Consider the following 9,292-nt stretch of genomic DNA (forward strand, 5'->3'; position numbering starts at 1 on the left):
AGTGCTATTGAATCCCGAAAACACTTATTCATTATTTGCAGTGGTCATTTCATTAAAGTTTGTTCCACTATGTAGGTATTGCTCTGTGGCATCCCATTAACTTCTAACTCACCTCCTCACATTATTTTCTATATCCCCAACCATATATCCCACACTCCATCCACATCACAAGAAGCCAAACATTCCTTAGTGACATGATATCACTGGCTGACAAGTCACTGACACCCACAAGAACAGCACTCATGACAACTTAAATACTCTGTGCTGACATATTTGATCTGACAGGACATGTGCATGAAGCTGAAGTAGTGAATGTGGTAGATGTGCAGGTAGGGGACTAGCCTACTGATTTCTCATGAAATATATATGGTTTGTCATACTATACATTGTATCATAACTCTATTATGACTACAAGAAGATGATTAAAAAATACAATTTCATAAATATATTCACTGTGTATGTTCTGCATGAAATTTGGGACTGTACATGATCAATAGGAAATGGTTCACCCTAAAGGTCATTGTCCTGTTTGCATACAAAAGATGGACACAATCAAATTATGAAATTATAATGTAAAATACTTAATACAAAGCAAGGAAACTGGTAATAACAATACAATGGAGCTGTATTGTTCATGCTGCTATATATAAAATGTAATAAATAATATTGACCACTCTGGTATAATTCCATCCTAAAGTATGAAACATAATAAAGAGACTGTGTCCTGCTTTGTTGGCTAGGCTGTTCCACACTGGCTATTCACAGGTGCAATCCCACTACTGATCAGCATGGGGGATTTGACCTGCTCTGTTTCCAACCTGGGCCGGTTCACCCCTCTTTAAGCAACCTGGTATCTCTGAGCTCCCCCAGAGTCACCATATTGATGCTGATCTTAATGTGGACACCCGTTCAACATAGCTCAGTACGGACCAGAACTCCTGGCCTCAAGCACTCCAACAGCCTCAGCCTCCCAAGTAGCTGGGATTACAGGCACACGCCACAGTGCCCAGCGAGGAGCTGTGATTGTTATTTAGCATAGGAATTTCTCTGACTGTGATGTCATTACAATGAGAAAGCAGCTTATCAATGCCATCTACTGGCCACTCCTGTAACTACATTCTTTATCTGTTCACAGGCAATGGCTAATTTAGATTTGGTGTAGTTTTTATTCAGCATTGTGAGTGAATATTTGTTAGCAGGAACGCATTTAGAACAAGTAGATGCTGTAAGATTTTCAAGAAGAACGTTTAATGATGAACATATAACTTGGATGACATGCTGCACTCTGCTTGCTGCATCACCAGCTACTGCATAACAACCAGGAAGAGAAAACAGGAAGTACCTGAAAAACTTTATCAACAACTATCAGACATACACTGACAATATCTATCTATAAGCACAGTTGAGAACAGTGGTTGCTATAATAAACATACAGAAGTCTAACACCCCCACTCAACTACTGCTTCTCAAACAAGTCCCATTCTAGATCTGATATCCTCAAACTTTGGCCTTGGTACTGGCTTTGTCATAATATCAGCTAACATATTGTCAGTCTCACAATATTCAAGAAGAATTACATTTTGCTCCACTAGATCACGTAGATAATGATGCTTCACATCAACATGTTTGGTTCTAGCATTTATCTTTTCACTGTTTGCAAGTTTTATACATCCCTGATTGTCCTCAAACAATATCGTTGGTTTTGCTACTGACTCTCCAAAATCCTGTAGTAACTGACGTAACCAAACAACTTCTTGACTGGCATAAGCTGCTGAGATGTATTCCGCTTCTGTTGATGATAAGGCAACTGACATTTGCTTTTTGCTGGACCATGATATTAGGCTGTCTCCAACCTTGAACAAGTAGCCACTTGTTGACTTACGATCCTTGTAATCACCTGCCCAATCTGAATCCACATATCCTGTCAGTTCAAGATTTCCTTTTTCTGACAATGTCAGGTTCAAGTCCTGTGTGTGTTTAAGGTACTGCATGACTCTCTTGATTGCATTCCAATCTCTTTGACGAGGTTTACTCACACGCCTACAAAGATGAGACATTGCAACTGAAATATCTGGCCTTGTAGTGGTTGCCACATATATAAGTGCCCCCACTGCTTGTCTGTATTGTTCATTACTGGGCAAGAGATCTTCTTCTCCTTCCAGTTTGAGATAAGCTGTGTCCATTGGCGTAGTCGCACCTTTAGCCTCTGACATTTTAAACTGATTGAGAATTTTAGTAATTTTAGCAGATTGATTGAGCAGAAAACTTCCATCTTCTTTCCGCTGTATCTGGATTCCTAGATAGTATGTCACCTCTCCCAGATCTTTAGTTTCAAAGTGTGAATTCAGAACTTCACTTAACTTTTTGATTTCTTCATTTTCTTCATGGGCAATAATCAAATCATCCACATACAAGAGTAGATACATCCACTTCCCATCTTCAAACTTGGAGTATAGGCATGAGTCTGCCTTACTTCTTGTGAACATTTCGTTCAGTAAAACTTCATTTATTTTACTATTCCATGCTCTTGCTGATTGTTTGAGACCATAGAGAGATTTTTGTAATTTGCAGACAAGATGCTCTTTGCCCTCTACTATATAACCTTCAGGCTGAGCCATGTACAATTCTTCTTCAATATCACCATTGAGAAAAGCAGTTTTAATGTCAAAATGCCTTACTTCCATATTTCTTAAAGCAGCTATGGCCATCAAGGTTCTGAAAGTACTCTGTTTCGCAACTGGTGCAAAAGTTGCATCATAATCTTCACCATATTTTTGAGTATAGCCCTTTGCTACTAATCTTGCTTTAAATCTGTGGACTTTACCTTCAGAGTCATATTTGGTTTTAAAAACCCATTTACATCCAACTGCATGTTTTCCTACAGGTAACTCTGTAAGTTCCCATGTCTGGAGCTGTTTAAGAGATTCCATTTCTTCATCAGCTGCTTTAATCCATTTTTCCTTTTTATTAGTGGGCAGTTTTTGCATGTCTTTCCAGGATTCTGGTTCAGGTTCTGGTGCTGTTCGTGCAAGATAAGATAGTCGCTTTGGTGGAATATTCTTATTACACCTTGTAGAACTCCTGACTGGAGGTAGAGGTAATTTTTCCTCTTCAGCAGTAACAGGATCACTTATAGCAACTTCAATATCATTTTCTTCTACTGACGGTGGTTGTTCTTCAAGCTGCACTGCCTGTGTCATTTCTTCAAATGTAAGATACACTGAGTTTTCATCAATTATAACGCTTCTACTTATTGTCACCTGGTTGGTTTCTTTATGTAGAATTCTGTATCCCTTTTGAGACTCACTGTAACCTACGAGCACTCCTTCCTCTGCTCGAGCATCCCATTTTGAGCGCTTTTCCTTTGGAACATGTACAAATGCTTTACTTCCAAATATTTTAATATGATGCAGGTCAGGCTTCTTTCCATTCCATAGTTCATACGGAGTCTTTTCAGTTGTTTTACCTAATAAACGATTTTGGAGATAACAGGCTGTCATGATTGCTTCTCCCCAGTAAGTTGCTGGCAAATCTGCATCAAAGAGCATGCTCCGCCCACTTTCACATAGTGTCCGATTCATTCTTTCAGCGACACCATTCTGCTCTGGATTATATGGTACCGTAGTCTGGAATGTAACTCCATGTCTTTTCAGAATGGTTTGTGTTTTGCCACTCTTGTATTCTGTGCCATTATCTGCACGCATTATTTTTGGAAATCTTCCGAACTTGTTGTTTACTTGGGCAAGATATTCTTCAAGTTTTTCTGAGACTTCATCCTTACTTTGCAGCAGGTAAAGAGTTGTGAATTTGGAGTAATCATCAATGAATGTAAGAAAATATCTTTTCTGTCCTGGGGTCATATTTTTCATTGGTCCACATACATCTGTGTGAATTATATCCAGACAATTCTCAGCTCTACTATTACTTGCTTTTGGAAAAGGTTTTCTTGTCATTTTCCCTTTTAGGCAGCTGGTACACTTCATCATTTGTGTGCAAGGATCAATTTTGATACCATTTGCATGCTGTTCTTGGGCTAGTTTTCTTATTGCTTCTGGATTTCTGTGCCCTAGACGACGGTGCCATACATGGATGCAGTTAATATGCTCCTGCTTAGCGGTATTAACAACTTCTCTGCACTTTAACTGATATAGCTCATCTTTGATAGTTCCTTCTGCAAGAATGTGGCTTCCATTTGTAATAATACACTTGTCGCCTTTAAATGTCACAATATGTCCTTGCTTGGCGAGCTTTTTCACTGATAGCAGGTTAGTGTCAAGATTGGGCACATACAGTACATTCTTCATAAATATTTTTCTGGTAAATTTTGGAGAGACTGGACAGTAAAGATAACCTTCCCCTATCCCTCCTGAAACCATGTAATGTCCATTAGCTGTAGCTATTCTTTCTGAATTACTTTGGTCCAACTGAGTGAAGAAATTTTTATCATTAGTCATATGACTTGTAGCTCCTGAGTCAATGCACCAGGCATTTATCACTGAGGTACCGCTGTTACTATGAAAGGCAAATTCAGCATTAGAAGTGTTTCCTGGCTCCTTTATAGCACTGTTTGCTTTTTGATTAGCATCTTGTTTCTTTAACTGATCCATTCTGGCTTTCCAAACTCTGCAGTCTGCCTTTATGTGACCAGGTCTCTTACATACAAAACATTCACGTGTTTCATGTCTCTGAGTGGATTTCTTAAAACAGTTCTGCACCTTTAATGCCGATTCTGCTAAGGATCCTTCATCCTTATTTGTGCTCTCAGTCTTGCGCTTATATTCATCCACAAGTTTGCCTTTCACATACTCTAATGTAAGTTCATCGTCTGGTATGGCATCTAGCGCAGTTACAAGTGTCTCATAACTATCTGGGAGACCACTGAGTAGCAGGGCTGCTATATGAAAGTCTTTTATTTCTTCTCCTATGCAACGCAGACGCTCTACCATTTCTAGAGTACATCTTATATAATCCTGCATGTCCTGGCCTTTAAGCAGTTTAGTCTGATACAGCTATCTGATTAAATATAGCTTATTGCTTAAATTTGCTCTCTCATGTACTTTCTGCAGCACATCCCACATATCTTTTGCACTGTCACAGTTACATATATGCACGATCTGATCATCATCTATACTGAGAGAGATTGTACTCTGGGCTTTCTGATCTTTCTCAGTCCATTCCTCTGTGACAGGGTGAGGTTTAGGTTCTTGTATGCATTTCCACGTACCTTCTCTTATAAGCAGCATCTTTACTTTGAATTTCCATGTCTGGTAGTTCTGGTTAGTCAGATTCATCACTGTGAATTTGGCTGAGGCACTGTTAACAGCAGCCATGTCTCTTCTGGGTTCTGCCTTTCTGTTTGAGTGCTTTTGACTCTTGTTACTTCTCTTTCTGCAGTCCTGGGCCCATAACCTGTTAGCAGGAACGCATTTAGAACAAGTAGATGCTGTAAGATTTTCAAGAAGAACGTTTAATGATGAACATATAACTTGGATGACATGCTGCACTCTCGACTTGCTGCATCACCAGCTACTGCATAACAACCAGGAAGAGAAAACAGGAAGTACCTGAAAAACTTTATCAACAACTATCAGACATACACTGACAATATCTATCTATAAGCACAGTTGAGAACAGTGGTTGCTATAATAAACATACAGAAGTCTAACAATATTCTATATCAATAATCATGCACTGCACATGGTAGTGCTATTGAATCCCGAAAACACTTATTCATTATTTGCAGTGGTCATTTCATTAAAGTTTGTTCCACTATGTAGGTATTGCTCTGTGGCATCCCATTAACCTCTAACTCACCTCCTCACATTATTTTCTAAATCCCCAACCATGTATCCCACACTCCATCCACATCACAAGAAGCAAAACATTCCTTAATGACATGATATCACTGGCTGACAAGTCACTGACACCCACAAGAACAGCACTCATGACAACTTAAATACTCTGTGCTGATGTATTTGATCTTACAGGACATGTGCATGAAGCTGAAGTAGTGAATGTGGTAGATGTGCAGGTAGGGGACAAGCCTACTGATTTCTCATCAAATATATATGGTTTATCATACCATACATTGTATCATAACTCTATTATGACTACAAGAAGATGATTAAAAAATACAATTTCATAAATATATTCACTGTGTATGTTCTGCATGATATTTGGGACTGTACATGATCAATAGGAAATGGTTCACCCTAAAGGTCATTGTCCTGTTTGCATACAAAAGATGGACACAATCAAAATATGAATTTATAATGTAAAATACTTAATAATACAAAGCAAGGAAACTGGTAATAACAATACAATGGAGCTGTATTGTTCATGCTGCTATATATAAAATGTAATAAATAATATTGACCACTCTGGTATAATTCCATCCTAAAGTAATGAAACATAATAAAGAGACTGTGTCATGCTTTGTTGGCTAGGTTGCTCCACACTGGCTATTCACAGGTGCAATCCCACTACTGACCAGCATGGGGGATTTGACCTGCTCTGTTTCCAACCTGGGCCGGTTCACCCCTCTTTAAGCAACCTGGTATCTCTGAGCTCCCCCAGAGTCACCATATTGATCTTAATGATCAGTTGATGATGATCAGATGCTGACCAGTTCAACATAGCTCAGGAGGGACCAGAACTCCTGGCCTCAAGCACTCCAACAGCCTCAGCCTCCCAAGTAGCTGGGATTACAGGCACACGCCACAGTGCCCGGAGAGGAGCTGTGATTGTTATTTAGCATAGGAATTTCTCTGACTGTGATGTCATTACAATAAGAAAGCAGCTTATCATTGCCATCTACTGGCCACTCCTGTAACTACATTCTTTATATGTTCACAGGCAATGGCTAATTTAGATTGGGTGTAGTCTTTATTCAGCATTGTGAGTGAATATTCTATATCAATAATCATGCACTGCACATGGTATTGCTATTGAATCCCGAAAAAACTTATTCATTATTTGCAGTGGTCATTTCATTAAAGTTTGTTCCACTATGTAGGTATTGCTCTGTGGCATCCCAATAACCTCTAACTCACCTCCTCACATTATTTTCTATATCCCCAACCATATATCCCACACTCCATCCACATCACAAGCAAAACATTCCTTAGTGACATGATATCACTGGCTGACAAGTCACTGACACCCACAAGAACAGCACTCATGACAACTTAAATACTCTGTGCTGATGTATTTGATCTGACAGGACATGTGCATGAAGCTGAAGTAGTGAATGTGGTAGATGTGCAGGTAGGGGACAAGCCTACTGATTTCTCATCAAATATATATGGTTTATCATACCATACATTGTATCATAACTCTATTATGACTACAAGAAGATGATAAAAAAATACAATTTCATAAATATATTCACTGTGTATGTTCTGCATGAAATTTGGGACTGAACATGATCAATAGGAAATGGTTCACCCTAAAGGTCATTGTCCTGTTTGCATACAAAAGATGGATACAATCAAATTATGAATTTATAATGTAAAATACTTAATACAAAGCAAGGAAACTAGTAATAACAATACAATGGAGCTGTATTGTTCATGTTGCTATATATAAAATGTAATAAATAATATTGACCACTCTGGTATAATTCCATCCTAAAGTAAAGAAACATAATAAAGAGACTGTGTCATGCTTTGTTGGATAGGCTGCTCCACACTGGCTATTCACAGGTGCAATCCCACTACTGATCAGCATGGGGGATTTGACCTGCTCTGTTTCCAACCTGGGCCGGTTCACCCCTCTTTAAGCAACCTGGTATCTCTGAGCTCCCCCAGAGTCACCATATTGATGCTGATCTTAAAGTGGACACCCGTTCAACATAGCTTAGTACGGACCAGAACTCCTGGCCTCAAGCACTCCAACAGCCTCAGCCTCCCAAGTAGCTGGGATTACAGGCACACGCCACAGTGCCCGGCGAGGAGCTGTGATTGTTATTTAGCATAGGAATTTCTCGGACTGTGATGTCATTACAATGAGAAAGCAGCTTATCAATGCCATCTACTGGCCACTCCTGTAACTACATTCTTTATCTGTTCACAGGCAATGGCTAATTTAGATTGGGTGTAGTCTTTATTCAGCATTGTGAGTGAATATTCTATATCAATAATCATGCACTGCTCATGGTAGTGCTATTGAATCCCGAAAACACTTATTCATTATTTGCAGTGGTCATTTCATTAAAGTTTGTTCCACTATGTAGGTATTGCTCTGTGGCATCCCAATAACCTCTAACTCACCTCCTCACATTATTTTCTATATCCCCAACCATATATCCCACACTCCATCCACATCACAAGCAAAACATTCCTTAGTGACATGATATCACTGGCTGACAAGTCACTGACACCAACAAGAACAGCACTCATGACAACTTAAATACTCTGTGCTGACGTATTTGATCTTACAGGACATGTGCATGAAGCTGAAGTAGTGAATGTGGTAGATGTGCAGGTAGGGGACTAGCCTACTGATTTCTCATCAAATATATATGGTTTATCATACCATACATTGTATAATAACTCTATTATGACTACAAGAAGATGATAAAAAAATACAATTTCATAAATATATTCACTGAGTATGTTCTGCATGACATTTGGGACTGTATATGATCAATAGAAAATGGTTCACCCTAAAGGTCATTGTCCTGTTTGCATACAAAAGATGGACACAATCAACTTATGAATTTATAATGTAAAATACTTAATACAAAGCAAGGAAACTGGTAATAACAATACAATGGAGCTGTATTGTTCATGCTGCTATATATAAAATGTAATAAATAATATTGACCACTCTGGTATAATTCCATCCTAAAGAAATGAAACATAATAAAGAGACTGTGTCATGCTTTGTTGGCTAGGTTGCTACGCACTTGCTATTCACAGGTGCAATCCCACTACTGATCAGCATGGGGGATTTGACCTGCTCTGTTTCCAACCTGGGCCGGTTCACCCCCCTTTAAGCAACCTGGTATCTCTGAGCTCCCCAAGAGTCACCATATTGATGCTGATCTTAATGTGGACACCCGTTCAACATAGCTTAGTACGGACCAGAACCCCTGGCCTCAAGCACTCCAACAGCCTCAGCCTCCCAAGGAGCTGGGATTACAGGCACACGCCACAGTGCCCGGCGAGGAGCTGTGATTGTTATTTAGCATAGGAATTTCTCTGACTGTGATGTCATTACAATGAGAAAGCAGCTTATCATTGCCATCTACTGGCCACTCCTGTAACTACATTCTTTATCTGTTTACAGG

The sequence above is a fragment of the Crinia signifera genome, chromosome 12 (assembly GCF_055691185.1).
Source record: "Crinia signifera chromosome 12, ASM5569118v1, whole genome shotgun sequence".
Classification (NCBI taxonomy): Eukaryota; Metazoa; Chordata; class Amphibia; order Anura; family Myobatrachidae; genus Crinia; species Crinia signifera.